This window comes from Lathamus discolor, chromosome 12 (assembly GCF_037157495.1).
Source record: "Lathamus discolor isolate bLatDis1 chromosome 12, bLatDis1.hap1, whole genome shotgun sequence".
In the NCBI taxonomy this organism is placed as follows: Eukaryota; Metazoa; Chordata; class Aves; order Psittaciformes; family Psittacidae; genus Lathamus; species Lathamus discolor.
The window spans coordinates 7,150,480-7,172,704 of NC_088895.1; the positions used below are offsets into that span (position 1 = coordinate 7,150,480).

Genomic DNA, 22,225 nt, shown 5'->3' on the forward strand with positions numbered 1-22,225 from the left:
TTCTCACAACTAGCTATTCTCAAGAAGAATGTTAATGCTGATTTGTAATTATCTTTTCTCTTTAATGAGCCCACTCCTTTAATAGTGGGCATTAACTCCTTTTCATATGTGAAATATTAGAAAAATGAAGAGGGACCAGGCAGTTATTCCCACACTGAGTCATAAATCAGTAACAGTTCTACTTCTTGGTACGTCCAAGGAATAGATTCCCATGGCAACATATGGATTCTTTATTATAATATCATTTTGCTTAGATATATATTCTGAGGTGGGAGAACCAACTGCAAACAAAAAAACAGATATGCTTCAGTGGCAGACCAAACTGCAGCAGAGCCATTGAAATAGCAGGTGAAGCAAGTGATCAGGGTATAGATTTCACATCTGGAAACCCCTACTCTGTAGTAGTAGAGGACAGCCTCTGGCAACCATCTATTACGGCTTCTTGCCAAAGCCAATTTAAGCCTACCAGTTTCTTCACACCAGAGAGGAATAAAGAAAATGCTTCAAGGGCTACAGAGATGTTACTGATGAGAACAGTGAGCACTGCAGTATGCTGGAACTGTGGGTTCCAAGAGGTGAAGTCTACATATTTGTATAGGAAGAGAGGCTGCACAGCCTCAAGGAACTACAGGGTACAGTCCACAAGCTGGTAATTCCCTTTTGCTTGATTAGTGTCAGGCATTGATGGAATACCCTAAAATAGCTGAATAATGCGGGGGGGGGGGGGGGGGGGGGAGGAAAAGAAACCACAGGGGAAACAAGCCGTATGCTAATGTCTCTCCTTGAGAAGATCTTTTTAACAGTCCTTAACAAAAACAACCTCTTCCTCTCCCAGCTCAATTCATCCTCTAGCTTACCAGTTCTTTGTGCAGGTACTGCTACACTAGATCCAAGTTTTCCCACAGCACAACAACCTGTGCCTATGCTTTATAAAATTAATACAAAACTGAGGTTCTATTGCAAAATTATCACATAAATAAACTGTAGGGAAAGCTGATGAGATGTAGGAACTCAAAACACTTACTACATAACTACCACCCAAAATACCTAAAAATATTGCAGAAAAATATTACTGTTGATTACTCCAAGACCACTTTAAGAGACTCACTTATATGAATACTTGACCCTGCACTTAAGTATTTCATTCTTTTTAAGGTTCATAGCCCACCTGTTTGCCCTTAAGGTATGGCCTGACACACAGCCAAGAGGGAACACTGTTTAAAGCTTTAATAGCACAGAAACCCATTTACAATGGCTCTTTTCATTTGTCTTCTACACATCAGTCAAGGATCTAAGCTCTTGAAGAAACACTGCTAAATTGGACTCTGGTATTACTACAATTGTTCAGGAGAAAGGCTGCAGATGGAAATAATTCCTAAGGACTAAGAAATTTCAGAACAACCCAGTAAAAAGACTGATAAAGAGAAAAAGGTGAAGAAAGCCTCAAAGCAGTTTGTGCTCAGCATGTGCTAAGCCAGCCTCCTCCCTGGGCTAGCTAGTGGGGAGAACTGTTAATGCTTCACAAATGTCTCAAGCCACATCCTCAGTTGCCCTGCCTTTGTTTTGCACATACTTGTTTTCAGTGTGTGCATTAACAATATCTTTGTAAAGCAGAGAGCACCAGAGATGGGTCATCAGCATCAAAGGAGTGTTCTCAACACTGCAGGTCATATGGGAAAGTAGCAAGAGAGAAGCTATTGGGAGCAAGTTCTCTCAAAACTCTATTTCTCTTCTTGAACAGAGAACCGAAAGATGCCAGGAACAAGAAGGTCAAGCATCATCAGGATCCACTAAAGTTCTCACTGCTGTTCTTATCTTGGAGTCATTAGTCTATTGCTTTGAAAAGAGAAGCTATCTGTGCTATTATTTGGTGGAAATCAGAACAATTCTACTTATCAGAGGAACAACATCCTGAAAGCATCTCCAAATAAAACATGAACACTAATTATTTTTTAGAAGAAAGCTTGATACACTTTAAATATATAAAGCATCATGGCTGGGACAAGAAAGGCCTGGGCTTAGGAACTCTTTTCTAATCAATTCCAAATTGAGGATATCTATTTAGCATGCAGATGTGCAACTCTTCCCCATCAAGAGGCCATTCCAAAAGAGGCACACAGACTAATATTATTGCATAGTCCTACTTTATGTCAAAGTTTGTCCCAATTTCAGTGGGATTGGCAGTACACAGTGACCATGCTAATGCATCTGTAGTTTACTGCACTTAACAGGCTTTCAAAAATGCTTTATAAGGGCTTCATCTACCAGGAGAACAAGTGTCTAAACCACTCCCATTTCTTCTTTTCTTATTCTTTTAGGATGAGTTAAAGATACGTGCATTTATTACTGGTCTCTTCAGCTGATACTGCATCCAGTTGAGTAAATATTTGTAACTGCCCAACAACACATCCTGTAAAGCAGAGCAGCTCAAACACTTGACAAGTATCAATTAAGTCTTGTTATGTAGAGATGGTATTTTTCTCATTTTGTAAATTACACCATTTAATTTCCTGAAGAGGTGCAATAATTTAGGAGAACCTGCCTACAACAGGATTAACGTGGAGCTGTTGCAGTTACTGTATCCAGAAATCTTTGTGCACCTCATAAAGGTAAGCCCCTAACCATGTACATGGTACTTATTATTTTGTAAATGTCTCTTTCATTTTAGAGTCATACTCTACACCAATGAGACAGCCTCATTAAAAACATTACACTACCTGTTAAAAAACAAAGGAGATGGGGTCCAAAATGCAGGTTCCAGTAGGCATGAAAAGCAATAGTTCATATTAATTCCTTACTTAAGTCCCATGACTTGAACAGAATGCAAAGTGTAGCAATTATACTCAAATACAATGAATGCCATAATTATGATTTCAGAGATAAGTGGAAATATTTTGAGAAGCAGTTCAACTAAAGCCATATTTAAAATAGGGAGTGCTAGACTTTACCTACTATAAAACAGTTGTCGGGGATTAACAATACTTGTATTTTTAAATGTTTATGACTAACTTACGCTGTTTTGGAATTAAAGAAATAAAGCCTTTTACCATTACTAGCACTACCATTACTGCTGCTATAAATAGATGAAATTCTTCTCTTTGAAACCAAGGAGGAACTAGTGACCAAGTGTTTTTAAGGGGCTTCATTTTTCCCTGAAGACCTGTAAAGCTGATACCTTCAATACTTGCAGTGAATATAAATTATTAATACTGACTTAAAAATAACGGATAACAAGCAATTAATCTTTTCCAGGTAATATCATTTCCTCTGGGGTGGTTGGATGAAGAAATTTAAACATTTATTCTGCAAGTTTAAAAACAACATCAACTACAAATTTTGATGGGAATACTGGTCATCAAATAGAAGGCCTTCTTTCTGCAATTTTCTAAGATACAGAAAACGATGGCAGGAGAATGATACTTTATCTTCACAAGTTACAGGAGCAGAAAGCCATAAGAGGCTGAAGTGATTTCCAGTTGATGTACTATTTCTGAATGTGAGATGAAGAAGAGGTATTTCCAATTTAATTGGCCTTGTTTTAAAAAACACTTCACTGCACACTAATACAGAACTTCATGACAGCCGTAATTCAAAGGCTGGTCATGAGTACTAGCATAAAATTCCACGATCAATATAATATAATCTGCCACTTTGAACACGGAGGACAGTATTTTCCAGTAACCTTTACAAAATATTTAAAGTAGTCTCTACCAAGGGGTGAGAATAAGAAGCATCTTTCCAAGGAGTTCAAAATATAGTAGCCAGCTTGCAATTCTGCACGTTTGGAACTGGCAGAGCTGGCAATTCTTCTGCTTAAGCCAAAGCAAAAATTAATCACATACATCTCTCTGCCCGTATGCAGACTTTGATTTCAAAAGATGCCCTGTAAGAAGTATACTGAAATCTGTGGCAAGGAACAAAGCTTAGAAAGAGCAGATGATGGAATGAATACGAAGAGAGAAAAGGGATACACAGATTTGTTGTACAGCTCTTTGAAGGAGGGAATAAACAGGAGCCAGAGAAACACTGAAGAAAGACAGCAGTTGTTAAGAAAATCATGTAAACATTAGGTTGGATAGACCAAGCAAAGGAATGTCAAGGGCTTTAGAAGAGATCAGGGAGAGAAAGGTATGAAGACCAGCCACAACAAATTATGATTTTACAATTGAGAAGACAGTTTGTGTTACAGAAACGAAAATGAAGCACTATCAGAAAGCAAAGAGCACTGGGTGCTAGAAAACAGACAAAAGCACAATGTTACACAACTACAACAACAAAAAACCCTGAACACATGAGCCCACACAAAACCCCAAGGATCCTAATTAGAGAGAACAGGGCTGACCCAAAGTCCTATTTTCTTTCACATGTTCAGCCAACACACTGCAGAGAACTCCAACAGCTAGAATTGACAGTGACATTTTAAGTCAATGAGAATCTATTTTACTCTTCCTCCCACAACACAAATGAATAGTAGTGGTAATGAAATTCCACTCCCATTGTAAATTGACAAACACAATCCTGCATTTAGCCCTTCCAGAAAAATTTGCCTTTTAACAAACTCAAGCTATTCTGAAATAGCCTGTGGCCACAATAGGACAAAATGTCACTCTCTCCTGCACTGCCCTCCTTCCAATTAACTTGACTTTAGTGGAACAAAAAAAGTTTCTACTCTTTTATACCTAACATTTTGAATAAATCATATCAGAATTCGTAATTTCAGTCACAGACTTTAATAGTCTGGCTATTTATTTCACATTTGATCAAATGTTTCTGACTGAGAATGGGCTTCTAATTCACTACACCAAAATATAACTTGCTCTGAAAAAAAAAAAAACCTGAAAAATCCATACCCACTGGTTTCCAATGCTGTCTTCTCCAAAATGCCAAGGAACTACATTATGAGAAATAAAAAGAATTGATTGGATATTGGACCAAGCTGCAAAATGTAATCTGTGACTATTATTATTCAGAAAAATGACAGGAAATATTCTTACTCTTTTCTTCTTCAATGAGTTTCTTCAGAAAGGCTAATAACCTTTTCCTATTTAATTGTGGTACACTAGGAAAGAAGCCCTTTGTACCCGTCAATCAGAAGCACACAGAGAAATAATTCCGTGTTTCTGCTAGGCAAAAAAGAAATACCTGTAATATTTACCAAGCAGGAAGGAAAAAAAGAAGAAAAAAAAAAAAGAAAGAGAACAGTGTTATGCTGTGAGCTGTCTGTTCTCACAAGCAAAGCAGGGTGCGATCAGCTCTCACCATAACACACCAAACGCACCAGGTGATGCAGTATTCCACAGCACATGCATCTGCTTGACAAATTCCACTGTGAGTAAAGACTTTTCTCACAGTCTCTAAGTTCTATGTAACTCTTTCCTTCCACCCCTGAAAAATTATGCACCCCGCTGAGTACAGTCAGTAATTTGCTCAGTCTCAAAGCTGGCTAACACAACACATCTACAAGCAAAGCTCTCCCAAATCTGAGAGCTCAATCTGGTATTGGCTGGGATAGGTATACGTAATTCTTTCCCTTTATCATTGTTGTTTTTCCTTAGTAAAAGAAGATGCTTTGTCCTCATGCTCTTTGGAGGAAGATTATACATGATCATAGAATTACCTAGGAACAGTTTCAGGTTTTGGCACTACCTCCTTCAGGATCTACTTCCCACTTAAAGGGAAGTCCAAGAATGGTAACTGCATTGACAATAGTGGAGAAAACAAGAAAGAACATATACAGCCATGAGCCTCACCTTCGCAGAGTAACTTCCTTTCCTAATCTGCCTCAATATACAGTTCCAATTTACTAATACCACACAGACAAAAATCATCCTTCCATGACCATCTTGGTTCTAGAAAGCACAATTCCATTTTCCATTTTATTCCTTTGATTCAGTTGAGGACTACTACTGATTGTTAAGTATTTTGGACAGGAAAATATCAGCTTCCAATACTTAGAAATAATTACCTCTTTCCTATCCATTTTTATGTCTATGGAAGGTATTGCTCATGCTCATTTGAAACAACTACTGTTTTTATTTAACACATGACTATGGAAGAAGGTTTGGTGATAATGCTAAAGCATAGAGATGGAATACCCGACACGTTCAAGAACAGTTCAGCATCCATAAAATTAGCTGAACTTGCAAATTTTGGCACAGCAAGATCCACTGTGTTGCGAATCTTCAATAGGATTTTCACAAACCTTCAGCTTCAGTGACTGGAAGAGAGACATCAGCCAGCCAAAGACAAAACTAAGTGAATGAATGAGTTGTGCATATATATATATATATATATATATATATATATATATATATATCCACCTGCTGGTAGAAAGTGTTTACACAGCAGTAGTATGCTTTTACAGTTGTTTAAGTCTGGAATAAATCCAAAAAAGCAGCAGAGTTTTTCTTGGTTAAAAAAAAACAAAACAAAACAAAAAAACACCAAGAAAACAAAACCAAAACCAAACACAAAGCAGCATTTATCCTACAATGTTACTGGCACACCAAACTAATTATAGAAAGTCTGCTTTTGATAAGGCTCCACACCTCCACATCAGGGGCCCTAGTATTAGTCTGATGTATTTATTTTTTTTAATTAACAACTGAATGCTACAAACACACATGGCAGTTTCCCAAAACAGCAAACAAGCTTAAATTACTAAACACAGAAACACATTATGATGGTGTTACTAAGGTCCAATGCTCAGCAAAATAAGTGGTTTTCAGTTGATGTTTATTTGAAATTAAAATGTGTTCTAAGCCAGGACTCAAAGGAACAAGCTGGTATTCACCACATACCACCAAATTGCTATAACATGAAAACAACTGTTCTCATTTGTTCAGAGCTGGTTGTAGCAAAGCATGGCAAAGTTGACACTACAGTTGGAAGAGGCACTTTCCAGAGCACTACAGCTATGTCAAAGAAGCAGTACCGTCTATAAACAGTATAAAGAGAGGGTGAATTAAGCTCTGCTATCCATTACATCAACAAGCAGATTATTTCCAAGTACAGACACCACACTCTAAACCTCACTTGAGGATTTTTGCACACTATGCACTCCAGGCTTTCATCTGATACCACTTTTAACACTTCAAATTCACAATCCATCAGCAGTGGGTTTTATCAAGTACACTGCCTGCAAGCTCAATATTCAAGTCCCAACAGCAGTGTGAGCTAAACTTTCATGGAACAGGAGAAACTGAGTCACCTCTAGTGCAGGACTGTTTAAGAGGCAGGAAAAGACTAGTTTACTAGTTAGCAAATACTAACATTCTATGCTCCTTTCACACAACCCGAGTTGAAATGTTGAAGTATCTGCATTCTCTCCCTTCTGACCTTGATGACATGTGTGACAAGGCTGTTTTCAAACATATTTCCAAACTCAGCTCCACGAAAAAGACTTCCTGAAAGATATACTATTACATTAACACATTGGAAAGCATCTAGCCTTTGTGCTGCCCCCTCTATCTATAAATACCCCGAGAGTGACGTGCAGCTCCCAAACCAAATCCAAACTTCCTCCAAGAATGCTGAGAATCTTATCTTTGTCAATAAATCAAGTATTACATCTCCGTGCAAAATAATATCCCACATGTGTATGTAGTAAAAAAATACCATCAGATACTTCCAAATGCCCAGCACCAACAGAAGGAATTCACAAAACAAGAAGTGCTGCGATCCGTTACAGGATCATGAATTCAATCTTCAGTCATGCAGCTCTGAAGTAACAATCAATTCTGCTTCTCTACAGCTATCTTAAGGAGAAGAAAGACTTCAGGAAAGCAAAAGAATTACCATACGATCAGAAGGAATGTGCTGAAAATAACATCAGTGGAAGAATATGCTAATGATCATTTTAATGAGATAAACATGCTCTCATATCCGCAACCAAAAAATGCCCTATCCCAATCCTGGCAATGGTAAGTAGCAGTCGCAAGAAAAAGTCTCCCTTTCTACTGATGTGGGCGATACTAAAGCTGCAACAATTACTGGAATTCCAGTCAGGAAGAAGAGGAGGAACAAGAGATGCTTTTAGCTTATGAGACATATCAGGGCATATTTCCCTTCTGTTTCTGACAGCACTGTTTCAGGGAAACAATCCCTGACAGAACTCCCATGGGACAGCACACCTCCGCAGTTGTTCAAGCAGAACCCTCAGAGAGAGGGAAAATTCAGCTTTAAATCTAAAAGGCAAAGGCAATGATTTTATTAGAGTTTGACAGTTGACATTACTACGTAGGTATTTTAAAAGCCTATTTCAAAACTTAATAGTCATCAGGTTTTTAACATGAAGACCCTTTAAGCTGTACAGGAAAACAGTCCAGCTAAATTCTTATTGAAAATTGTCAAGAAGTTTCTACCTCAAAGTTGGCAATTCAGTTTTGCAAGACTCATTCCATGAACATCCCTACTGAAGGCAACAGCACCAATTTATACACCATACAGCTTTAAGCATGGAAAGAAAGAGCAATGTTTAATCAACGCTTACCATAGAGCTTTTTCCAAAGCCTAATTTAAAATATTACAATGCAAGAATAATACTGGAATTACAAGAAATCAAGAATGAAGCAAAAGACAAATAAAACTGCATGTCATCTTTTTAAAAGCATACTTTTAAACACCTGAAGAAACAAAACCAGTCTGGCATGGTGCAGCAGTTGAAAACAGCTGCATTTCAATCGCATCTGTACCCATTCTGCAATTTAAAGTTAACTGAAAAGGGTATGTTTCTAGGGGAGGCATACCAAGAAGCAGGTATGGTAAAGTATTTCTAAGATAATGATTTATATTGTTTATATTTTGTTTAATTCTTTTCATCAAAGTTTCCTTTATCTGCTTGGAAGGGGCTTTAATGGATCTAAATAAAAGGAGAAAAGCTGTCTAACATTTATGCCTTTCCAATTCCATTAGATGTTGCTGTGAGAAATGTAAATCAAGAGACTGGCTCTTAAAAGTTTTATTCACTGTAGCTTTAATAGACCATGCCAATATTACTCCAGTATTGCCAGAGATGTCTCCAAGAACACTTTATGAATACCAAGAATGCCTACCATGAGTATTGCTTTGGAAGTACAGGTTAAATCCTAAACATTTAACCTCCCAATTGGATCCACATAGGGAAATTCAGTATGGCTTAGGGAATATATGCTAGCAAAGGTACCACAGTGGAATTAGATTGTATGTTTAACCAGAATGGAAACTCTCACCCTTTGATCTTAAAGATCCTAAGTTACATGTTTGTTTCCAATACAAATGTGAGCAAACATGTGCAACTCCTTTTGACAGCTGTACAGATAGCAAATTGTCTTGCAAAAAGACCTAATAATCAGGTTATATGTGCTGCATGAAGAAAACAATTAACTACACCCTACTAAAAAAAGCCTGGTTTTGATAATCAGTATTCCAGCAGTCGTGATGATCCCTAAAGAGAATTATAATTTATTAAACCCTACCAGATCGAGCTATAAAATATTATTTGCAATAACACAACCTATCTTCTGTTGGTGCATAGGTAGCTGCACAAACAGCCACAGCCTGCTTTGCCATTGCTGCAGAGTACCAGGCTTGCCTTTGTTACTGTTGTCGTTGTTAGGAGACCTAACCATGTAGGGCAGCAACTTCCAGCATCACCTGGCTTGCAAGCCAGGCCTCATGCAAGTTAAAAGAAGGAGTTCAGCTCTTCAACTGTCTGGACCACATGGTCATCAATAAACCACATCAGGTCATAAGCAGCAACAAGGCAAACTCCCCAAGCTTTCACAAAAGTAAGTATTTTATTTAGGAATTATGAAGCAATGACAAATGAAATTAAATCCATGCATATTATACACAGGAATACAACATTCCTTTCTAAATCCATCTGACAACATCAAAGGCACTAGAATTCTGTGGATAATAATGAAGGCAGAATCAGGACTCCAGCAATTCTGGAGGCCTCTATGATCATTAACTAAAGACAATCACGTAGAGGTAAATTCTCAGGCATACAACATGGAGCAAGCCATCAGACTGAGTTTATAAACCATGTCATGCAGAGACAATGGCAAAAGTTCAAATTCAAAATAAACTTCATGTCAGATAAACCACATAAAAATGATTTCCACGAGCTACAAATGAAAAATTACTAATTAATGTCTCCATCTAATATAAACAACATGGAAGGGAATTTCCTTTCTAAAAGTACTTGGCTCAGACTTGTTTATGCTGCGAATGTTTATAAACCAAAATGCTGTCTTATGGGTAATTTGAGTATTTGGGTCATATCTTGCACTTCCTGGGTATGACAACCTTGCATACCAAGGCTTAATTTTATAATAAAAGTTACTACAGACTTTTTTTAAAAAATAGCTTACTTGCAAGAAATTAAGTACCTTAAGCGGGAGTTTGATTAATGTACAGCAATCCATCAATTAAGTAAGATTAATTCATTGTTCTTGAGTGTTCCAGAAAATATGGTAGAAACCCAAAATATGCTGACATTCATCTAACAGCAATGAATTAGGGGAAAAAAATTAATTGCAAGGAAAAAATGTTTATAACAGATAAAAGCCACATGTTCTGGATGGCTCTGAAACTGGCTGCCTCGAATAGGTTTCAAACCAAGACAACTCTGTTTTGCACATTACAATCAAAACTGACGATTTAAATCACAGAACCACAATTCAGGAGACATCCATTTAGTATTAATTTCTGAAAAGGCAGGTTTTTTTAATGTTTCACAAATAATTTCTGGGCAACCATTGACTAGAGGTTTGTAGGTCCAATTCACTTGTAATAGCATCTTCTTAAAGGGGATTTAAAAACAGAAATTCTTACTGGAAGTTATTGCAAAGGGAATATAGGATCTCACTTTTTGAAATGTTCACCCACAAAAATGATTAATCTTTCTCTTAAATGACAACCATGAAAGTGCCACTAATAATATTATATTAAGCTTTTAGAAGAGTTGAGAACTAATACATAGTTTTGAAAACTATAGATTTATTCACAAAATCACGTTTTATCTCTAATCTGGATTCCCTGTTTAGATGACCAGTAATATCCATGATTGTAAAATTTAGGCCATGTCTACAATTTTCCAGTAAGTATACACCCTGCGATTCTCCTTGGGTCGTGAGAAGCCACTCTATTCATACCCACTCCTGCATACAATGTAATAAAACACATTGGATGATACAAGCAAAATAATTTTAGATAACCAGTTTTTATGGTGCAATGATTTTCAGAGTTGGAGGGATTGAAAAACAAAAAAAAAAAATCAATACACTGGCATAACAGAAATGGCTAAAACTTCTTTCTTCTACTTGGGAAATACATTTTTTCATAATCAAGTAGTGCAACAGTTACATACTTTTCATGTAACCCCAGTTATAGCACACTATTAAGACTGGGTTTTGAAAGGAAAGTCTTCACATTCAGACAGTATAACGTTACTCCCACTGAAAGCCACAGAAATTCTCCAGCTGACCTCAGTGGGAGTAAGAGCAGTTCCAAATGGCCCAAACTTTTCAGATTTTCCACCAAGATGCCAATCCCCCCCCCCCCAAAAAAAAATGCAATTCTATTTTATCATGAAAACCCACAAACCAATAAGCAATCAAAATAAACCTAAAATTGTTCTGTAAGTGAGCAGTCTCAACCAATGAGCTGCACTTGAAGGAACTAACCAGCATTCTTCAGGGTTGACAAGCAATATATAAAGCACCACCATTCTGAAAATGTATGGCACTCCTGATTGAGGGTGACATAGTCTTTAAAATGAGTATAAAGCACACCTCACTACTGAAACAAGCAGATCAGTTTAGATATTAACTCTGTAAAAAAATCTTTGGCAGCGACAGCACAATTACTGGTTTCTTCAGCATAGAAAGAGCAGGAAAATTTTCAGAATTGTATAATCTTTCACAAATACACTGCAGAATAATAACAGGTTGCTCATGTATCCACAAACAGCATCTCATTGATTGCCTGCTACTTTTTTCCTAATTTTGAGCAAGTAGTGAGGCTGTTTCATGAGAGATAATACCTTCTAGTCCATGTTATTTTGCTTCCTTTCATCCCTACAGTTATTTTCCTTTGCTATAAACACGACAAACTTCACCTCAGGATGACTGTTACATTGAAATACCTAAGAAATCTCCCACCTCTTTTACACTGTTTAGGTTAAGAAGTGGTAACCTTCAGTTTTCCTTGTACTGTGTAAACTGCATTCCCATCTTTCACCCAAAATTCTACTTTTTTAAACAAAGTTGAGACCAATAAAAGAAATTAAATTAGAAAAATCAATGTTTTAAAGAGTTTAAACTATTCAATCAATTTTATTCCTTTAGCAAGTGCAGCTGTCTTCTGGCTTTAGCCATTTAAAAGACCAGCTTTTAAAAGTTATGTCCCTCTATCCCAACATAGATGGCTTTTCCTGTGTAAGAAAATGTCTGTCTGGTAAGTTCTCAGGGAGGACTTCCCAAATCATCAGAAATCATACAAATTAATAATTTGCTTAGTCTTTGACTATGCTAACGCTACTGTTCTGACAAGGGCCCTTCACCTAAAAGCAGTAAGTTAGCAGAAGGGTCATATGCTGCACAAAGCCACACATCCCATACACACAAGTAGATAACCACTGAATTTATACCCGTATTACACTCATGTACCACAGATTGTTCTCTGAGCTCTCTATGCAGCAATCTCAAATGAAGCCTAATGGCACAGCTGAACACAAAACTAATAGTTAGGAGGTGAGAAGCCAGTTCATGTCCTATCTAAAGGCAGGACAGCAGCAGAACAAAATTTTTTGAAAAGGTCCATTTATAAAGTTCTGGAAGCTTTATTATTAGTTACATTATATGCAGTTAATTATTCCACATTTTGATTATACAGACATTTGTTTTTATATGGTGGTTTGCTATTCCATGACTACTTCATACTCTTGCATATTTTAGCCATACTCAGTTCAACAGTCCTACTGTTTGAGCGAAGTCGCTAAAGACTATTACAATAAAATTAGTCTTTCATCACTTCATTGTTGGCGAAAGAATGACAATTGTGAGACTGTCTAGAACAGTAACTAGCAAGAGAGATTAAATTAGTAACAATTTTGCCTTCTATATAGACATGAACATGTATAAGAAAAATATATGTAAGGAAATTTTGAAAACTCTTACCACTCTTTCAGGCAAGTTGTTAGGTCCCTTTCCTTGTTCATAAAGCACAACTCAGTTATAGATATCCCTAAAAAACATAAAGAGACAAATCAAACTGAATGGAAACTCTATGACTAATGTGACTAATAGCTTGCTGACCTGAGCAATGGGACAACTCTGTATACAACTTCTACTGGTGGCCAGACTGGATTTGTAGGACAGTCACACTGACACATAAGGTATCCTCTAACAGCAGGGACTGAAGTGATCAACACCACAAATAACTAAGGTATAGTCTTGGAGATTTTTTATAGTCCTCAATGAAGAGTGCCCACAGACAAGGCCCAACCTGAACCCACTAATAGCAGCAAAAAATGACTAACTCAGACCGACAGAAGATGCATGTGCACTCAGCAGGAAAAAACAGCTTTTCAGAAATCTAAAAACCAAAACAAAACAACCACCACAAAAACAAAAACAACAAAAAAAACAAACCCACTTCGGGTTCCTCCCCCCATTCCTGTAAGCCAGTCGTCAGCACTTGGCCACCTTACAGAAATCGTGTATTCTCCCTGTGTGCCTTCACCTTCCACAGTCAATCTTCTGTTTCATTTCATAATTTACAAGTTATAAAGCAACACTATGTCTTAATACAAAAATTCCCGTGACTTTAGGATGACACTTGATGAAAACTTATCTAATTAGTAAACAGGATGCATTACGTATCTTCAACTCGGATAAGTAAATGCGTTTAAGGACTGCAGAACAAAGGAGAAACCTCATCACAAACATGAAATGTACTCTCAAGTAGAGCACGTACACAGAAATTCAGTTTGTGACAAACTAAAATTCCATTATAAGGGTCATGGTGTTCCAGGAGCAGCACTGAGGGAGACAGGAGAATCATAAGAAATGTGTTGAATGGAACAAATGCAACCTCAGGCAAGAACTTCCTTCAAAAGTTTCACTTTCTTATTAACAATTCAATCCAGAATCAGAAGCACAATTTTGCCTTTGCTTCCCTCTCTACATTTTGTTTCCAAGAAAATTAAAATTAACACATGATTCCCCCTAACCAGAAAGAAAAGCAAACAGTGGTAACAATCAGAAACAATATTAAGCAGATATCGGTGGGGTAATATTACAGATTAAAAAATACCATTAGTAGCTTTAATTTTGAAGCATTGCAACAAATCCTAAACTGACCCATCTAAAACTGTTTTTAATTAAGTATGGCAATTCTGTGTGAGCCATTTTAAAAGCTTCTACCTTAAAAAATGGGGAAAATTATAGAATATTAAAAAAATCACTATTAAGAATCTCATTGATTAAGAAAAACAAAACCTCAATGGCAAGCTGTGGTAATTTATGTTTTCAATGTAAATCAAGATGTCAGTCAAGTTACCAGTATGGCTACTTTGCTACCTATACATGCCTCTAGCACCTAGGGAGAGTTCAGGAAGAAGTTATAACTTATATTTATGACTGTTATAGCTTCCTCTGTTTTTGAAGAACATAGCTGAAAAAGTATGTTTGACATTATGGTAATTTCTATTTGATTAAAAACTAATTGCTATTCAGCATCTGAAGATGCTCATGGGAAGAGAAGTTCAAGTGTATGATACATCCACTGTAAAAAGATCAGACTAATACAGTTCCTGATGAGAACAATCATCTGCCATTAAAACAAACCCCTAAGTTTTTGCAATTACATACTCTTAAAACTGCAAGGGGCATGGATATAATGTGATTTTGGACATCCTGGTATAACACAGCTGAGCAAGGCACAAGGTCAATCAAGCAGCAGGGCAAATGAACAAGATTTCCAGTCTTCATTTATAACCTTGTTTAAAAAGTTTACTCTCCAAACTCCAGGTCCCAGAAGGTCTGAATTTCTCAGGAACCAGGCCAACACTAAAACTACGGAAGTAATACAAGTGGAATTGTATTTTGATCTTGCCAAATAAACATTGTGGCATAACACACACCACTAAGGAGAGAAGAAATAATGGAAGAACAACACTTAATCCAGTGGACTGTTACGAGCTTGAACAAACTTCTTTCTGCCAGACCAGTCACTGACAACTAATGAGCGTATACTCTGAATAACTTCAGTAGGGACTATTTTAACAAGTCTCTGATAAATATTCAAAAGACACACCATATTAGTGATTCCAAACATAGCAAAGGGTGAAGGTCTCAAAGAGGTGCTCTAAGCATACTGCAGCCAATTCTGACTGGAACCTTATGTTGAAGCAATGTCAGCTGACAAGGGCATGACCTTCTATTGATGCTGAAAATGATGACTTGGTTCAAAAACTGTTTTTTTTTTTTTGCTGCCACAAATTTAACAGATCAGGTTTTGTCCCCAGAAAATGAGTAAAACATGCTCATTAGGTAACACAAAGCCTTTTAAACAAAGGCTAAGCACCGTTATTTTAATATTACAAATATGTCCTCGAGGTGCTTTAATGCAAACCAGTTGTAGAGGTGAAAACAGATTTCCAGTCCCATGACTCTGCCACAGCACCACATTCTCAATAGGAAGACTGCACTGACGAAAGTTACGGGTAACATTAATTATGTCAACAGAAAGCAGTGAGCACTGAGCAGCAATACAACTCAATGCATCATCACAGCAATTGTGAGGCTCTTCAAAAATCCACATAAACAAAAGGAAATCATTTTCTCTTTGTTTATCCAGTCTAACAGGCAAGACAATTATGAATTATTTTAGCAACATCTTTCAGCTTGTCCAAAATATTTACTGCTCATTGTTTTCATCTTCCTAGTTACAGACACAGCAATGTCAGACAGTATCTGTTACAATCAACTTGTACCTACTATTCCTATCATCTGTCTTAAGTCTAAACAATAAAGTAATATAGAACAAGAAAAGAGGATAAGAGGAAGAAGGGAATGAAAATACCACAAAGATAAGCAGGCAGTTATTTCTTACTCTGAATGCAATAACAAGAAGTCTTGAGGCCAAAATGTTCCAGCTGAGCTAACTATGCCTTCCTGCTGCTGTTACTAACATGGTATTGTAGGAAAATAATTGCAAATATTACTCAAAAAATACAAAATACCAAATAGAAACAAACAAGATAATGGAAGAAACATGTATCTACTGGCAAAGCCAAAACTCATTAAAAGATTATATTCAATATGCTTTGAAGACAGCTGTATAAAGTGACAGGAGAAGCCCTTACATTTAAATAAGCCTTTTAAAATTCTTTATGTCACTAAAGGCAGAAGTTTTAACTCCAGTGTTAATTTACATTAATACAACTAGGTTAGTTTAAAGGAAAAAAAAAAAACAAAACCAAACAACTAAACTGAGTTTCATAAATGCAGCTGCTAATGGTACCCTTGGAACTGCAGCCACATCCCAGCCTGACCCACAGCTCTCCCTCTCCGGTGCTGGAAGGTTATACTCACTGATAAGAAACGTAAAAGGAGATTGCCTTGCATCCCTGAATCTCCCTTCTGGACTTTCTGCGATTTCCACCATTAGGATCCTTACAACTTTGATTCTTCTTGTAGAAAGCGGAATAAGTTGAAGCATATTCAATTATTAAATATCTTTTTTTTCACAGATTCAACAGAACAGCTGAGGTTGGAAAGGACCACTGGAAACCATCTGGTACAGTTCCCCTGTTCAAAGCAGGGTCAACGTGAGCAAGCTGCTAAGGATCTTTTCCAGTCAGATTTTTAAAATTTCCAGAAATGTAAATCTCTGCAGCCTCTCTGGGCACCATGCTCCAGTGTTCAGTTCACCCCACAGCAATTTTTTTTCCTCAATTTTTGACCAAAGTAACACTTCTCGACTTTGTACCTATCAGTATATTAGCCTATGATGCCTGTCGTAGTATTCTTGATCAGTGGGAGCTGCTTAAATCAATGAGCTCTAAAAATGACAATCAGATGTATAACCATGAAATTTATTGAACACGCCTGCATGCATTAGTAATGACACAGTATGGCCCCTGGGTCCAATAATGCAGAGAGCTGGATTCCTTCATCTTCCAATGACTGCTCCAAATTCCCTAGTCTCACAAGGACACACAAAACAGGCACACATTTTTTACTCCTGGATATTATACATATTTTAAACCATTTGGGTTTTGTCTTGTTACTGTACATACCCAGTAAGATTCTTTCAATTTTGTGGTGTCAAATACACTTAAAATAATTTATCACAAAGAATCTACTATTAACATTCCTTGCCTCAAAAAAAAAAAAAAAAAAAAAATGCAAGCAGTTATTCTGAGGTGAGAGAAACCTATATAAACTCAATGCTCTTGAGATTTCTATCAGAAAGTAGTCATTTGATTTCATCTGAAATGGCAAGAATGCACAAGCATATTTTTCTGTTGTTTATTACAAGTCTCAAGTGACATTTGCTGCAAGAAGGACAATGTTAACAGGCAATGAAGTGTCAAAGGTTTCCCAAGCAGAAGTCAATTCTGTTCATGATTATGCTCTTAAAATACATTAAGTAATTCATGTGTATTCAGTCGAATTACACCTGTATGAAGAGAGAAATGAGTATCAGGCAGCTGATCACCAATACTAAAACTGTGAAACAGTATTTGTTCATAATTCCTCTCATTTTATATTCTCTAGAAGAAAAAGGCTTGATTGTTTTGCTCCCATTAAAATTCTCCAACTTGCTGTATTTTCTACCAGTGCATCTACTAAAGTCACTAAATTATCAATCTTGTACTCTAAAATAAGTCAGCCTATTTCAGAGCGTGTGTCATGTGTCTGTCCATCCCTTCCCCACCCCCATCTTCATTACAGCTATTTTAATTCTGGATTCTCCACACACTGTGCACCTTTAATCTGTATCTACATTGATCTATGTAAGATCCTCCTAATTAGATTTAATTTCTTCAAGTGAGAAAAAAAAGTGACATGCTAAGCCTGCCAGCTCTTTGAAGAATGTCCTAGAAGGTCAAATGATGTGTATATAAGGGCTTTGTGATCTCTTTGACACAAGTAAGATAAGATTGGTCAACATTTCAGATGCCTTCAGTAATGAAAAGCAAAGTAACTGGTGTTGATTCCACTCATCAATCTCAAAATGTAAACAAAATAATTACAGGCTCTGCATAGCATTCTCATGGGTACATGTAGATATACTTACCAATACAGACAGTAGAAAGGTCATTTAAACCAGACACTACGTGGAATTCTAGTTTTCTTAATTGAGCTACTATGCAGACAGTAAAGCTTCCAAGAACTCTGCATCACTTATCCTTATGAATTCAACCAAAGTCAGAAACTCTCTGAAGATAAGGACTTCTCCTACAGATTGCAGCTCCAGAGTTTGTCTGAGTCTGAAACAATAGCTCGCTTTTTAACAGAGATACCTGCGTTACTGATTTTGAAGCTTTCAGGAGACTAAAACATGTTTGTTTACCACTTCAAAGAAAACAAAAAGATAAAATTTAAAAATATCACTCTTTCCTTTGTGAGCCCAGCTGCTTTCCCCTAGACTTCAACCCATTTTCACAGGAAATAGTTGTTTCTTCCATCTAACCCTTACTAGTCTTTCCCTTTTTTTGTGGTACCATGACAGACTACACTTTTTTTTTTTTTTTTTTTTTAGGCCTCTCTAGGGCTAAAAGGCTTCTCTCACATGCCTTGCTTTCTGCATCACTGGTGAAACCACATAGTACAATCACACACACATTTCTAGCTCACAGCATCCTTTTCCCAACTGCATTACTCCAACAGACACATCTGCATTTGGCACCAATTAAGTTCTTTCACCACCAGGATCAGTAGCCAGTTTTAATAAAGTAAAACAGCACTTTCAAAATACAGCAGTATTTATTCATTCCTGCACAGGTAATAAGTCTGCAGCACAGAAGATAAATCCGATAAAAAGGCAACACATTTATGCTTAAAATGGCTATTGCCAATTATTGTAGTTCTCTCAGTCCTAAGATGGACAACTAATGACCACCTCCTGATGGAGAAAACAACCTCAATCTCCCTGTCCCCTGGCTATTATGTCAGCATCCTCTACCATTCCCTGTGCAGTCTCTCCATTCACATAAATCTCTCCTTTTCTAGACGCAAGTGTCCCAAAATGGTTAGTGATACAAGAATCCTCCCTAAAACTGAACACACTATGAGAAAAACATCACAGCACTGATAAAAGGACGGAGCAGTATACTCCCTCTCAGATAAAGCACAGTTATTTTAGCTGAGTGTTAGTTGAGGTATTACCTATTTGTCTAGGATATTGTTTCATGTCTAGTGCCTGGTTCTCTACACAAGCCTATTACAGAATCATAGAATAGTTAGGGTTGGAAAGGACCTCAAGATCATCTAGCTCCAACCCCCCTGCCATGGGCAGGGACACCCCACACTAAACCATCTCACCCAAGGCTTCATCCAACCTGGCCTTGAACACTGCCAGGGATGGAGCATTCACAACCTCCCTGGGCAACCCATTCCAGTGCCTCACCACCCTAACAGGAAAGAACTTCCTCCTTATATCCAATCTAAACTTCCCCTGTTTAAATTTTAACCCATTACCCCTTGTCCTGTCACTACAGTCCCTATTCATCAAGTCTGATGGAAAAAGCAACAAAACCCACTATATTACGTTATATCTGAGAACCAGAGTTTTCTTTTGTAAGATGTACACATTTTCAAGCAAGCTTAGAAACAGTAGACCTATTTTGGGTTTTTTCAGGAAAGAAGGAAAAAAAGAAAGTATCAATCAACTACGTAAGAACCAGGAGAGCTGCATGCGAGAAAAGACAACATAACACTAAGATCTAACAGTGAACTACTTTCAGCAGGAGGAAGGAATTGCCAGTACTAGTGTATGTGACAAAAGAAGAACCGCATCTTGAATTCGGTATGGTATTCCATAGATGTATACTGGAGAAAGACTGACTTAGCATAATATGAACTACTGAAACTACCTGGGCATGGATTTTCTGAGCATTTCATGCCCATTTTCTGAGCAGAAAGGAAGAGTATGGATTATTTAGACCAACAAAACAAAGGCTGAAAGGAGGTAACCAAATTGATATGAACTGGCTAAACTTAAATGAATAAATTAACTGAGGAATGGAGAAATTTTCCACCATCAGCAGGGTCAGTTCTTGGAAAGCTGACAATATGCAGAAGACTCTCAAAGGGCAGAACAACAGCAGAGCTGTCCACACTCCAAGGAAAGCCCACACAGCTAAACTTCAGTGGAAGTTCCAATGTGAAATCATTTGCTTACTCTACAGCTCAGGTTTCCGTGATGACTAAGGAATAATGTAGCATGCTGACAGTTTAGAGGATATCCTTTCAGACATAATTTCCCCTAAAATACCAAAACCAGGCACTTGGCTGTAGGAATGCAGATGGAGATTATGGCACCTATACAACTTCATATTGAAAGAAAAGGAAATAGTATTTTCCTTAAGTAGAAGAAAGGGAAGAGAGAGCTAATTTGTTCTAGATTCTGGTACAGGGGATTTAGGAATATTTCTCTTTCAAAAAAAAAAAAAAAAATAAAAAAAGTAAGAAGCAGAGGAAAAAACTCACACCAGTTAATTTCTAAGTCTAACAGTTATAAGGTCTTCCTTCTGAAACACAGCACCTCCACATAGCAAGTATGAGATTAAGCTGTTATTTATGTTTTCTTAAATTGAAGTTAGTAATTTATTTAGGAAAATGATGCAATTATACTGTCAATTGGCTGCATCTTTCAAGCCTGCCAGCTACAGCATCAACACGTACTTGGATAATACAGAAGTTTATGAAGGGAAAAAAATGCAAGTATCAATTAAGAAAACTGTGAATTCAATATTTTCTGAAGGTAATGCTACACACAAAGCTTACTGCATTTTAGCAAGAGGCATGGTAGTACTTCAGATATTGAGACTTAAAATGAGGTAGAAAAATTACAGAATCTATTGCTTTAGTTTCCACTAAAAGGAGATTTCTCTGTATTGCCCCCGCCTTGGTTTTACCATTCATAAATTTCAGAACATTTAACTTGTGAAATTTTCAAGTTCTTCCTGTTCCTTTGGGGCACAGAGAACTGGCTTCTTATTTCTAGATTCAGATGGAGAAAGTAAAGCCGATTTCTTGCTTGGGGCATAAAAAGAAAGGGAGACAATACAAGGTCAAAATAATGTAGGAAAGTGAAACATCTTGTAGGACAGGGCTTAGGCAGCTCATGGCTCTATTGGCTAATGTTCAGGTTACCAGCATCACTACCGTCCTACAGACAGGGAAATGAGAAGAATTTGCTAAATATAGCTAGAGCTGTTTGGAAGGATGCCTACCCTTATTTGTGCGCTCATCTGTTTAATTGTGGGCAATATAGTCAACTAGACAGCCTGAGGAAAGCATGGATGTTCAATATTCTCTGCATCATACAATCTCAACTGGAAACTGCACTTAATTGCATAGTTTACAATAGTATAAATGGAAACTTTGATTTTGAAGTTGTTCACAGTTCTAAGTACCTCTGAGCTTTTCTCTACTCAGGTTTGGGAATGTACTAAATGCTTTCAAAACTGTGCGCAGTTTTCAACAAGCACGGAGAAAAAGGCCACAGAATTCTTGTGTTTCCTATATGACCTCAAGTCTTCCAAATGTATACAAATACACATTTATATTTTGATATTAAAAAAAAAAAAAGTCTAGATTTATGCTAAAAGCTCCTCTCAGTTTGGTAGTCTAAGGACTCAAATTGATTTGCAAATGCATTTTTTAACTAATTAAACAGGCCTGATGCTTAACTTCTTGGTACTGAGCCTTGAACATATGAAGCACAAACCAGTCCTTTTATACTGCGACTGTTCCTACAGCACATAGCTTCCATATAATGCCACTAAACAGAGAGCAGGCAACAAATGAGCTCTAGAAGTTAACCAAGAACTAGAATTTTATTAAATAACCTGAAGAATAGCAAGTTTGAAGTCATTTGTATTTCTCTGGACTACAATGAGATTACTCCTATTGACAAATTGTAGGTATACTTAAATATAAAAAATAATAAGAAATAGAAGGCTGTTTATCTAGGAAGCCAGTGCATGCAATACCTGGACATT

The 22,225-nt window shown here is 37.1% G+C and overlaps 1 protein-coding gene across 8 annotated transcripts in view; it reads right to left on the bottom strand.

Moving 5' to 3' along the window:
• ARVCF (ARVCF delta catenin family member) overlaps positions 1-22,225 on the bottom strand; it is a 283,342-nt gene that overhangs the window by 248,514 nt on the left and 12,603 nt on the right. For all 8 annotated transcript variants that reach the window (XM_065692205.1, XM_065692208.1, XM_065692213.1 and 5 more), the window contains one exon: positions 13,164-13,230. The gene's annotated coding sequence lies outside the window, so the exon portion shown is untranslated. The remainder of the gene's footprint in view (positions 1-13,163; positions 13,231-22,225) is intronic.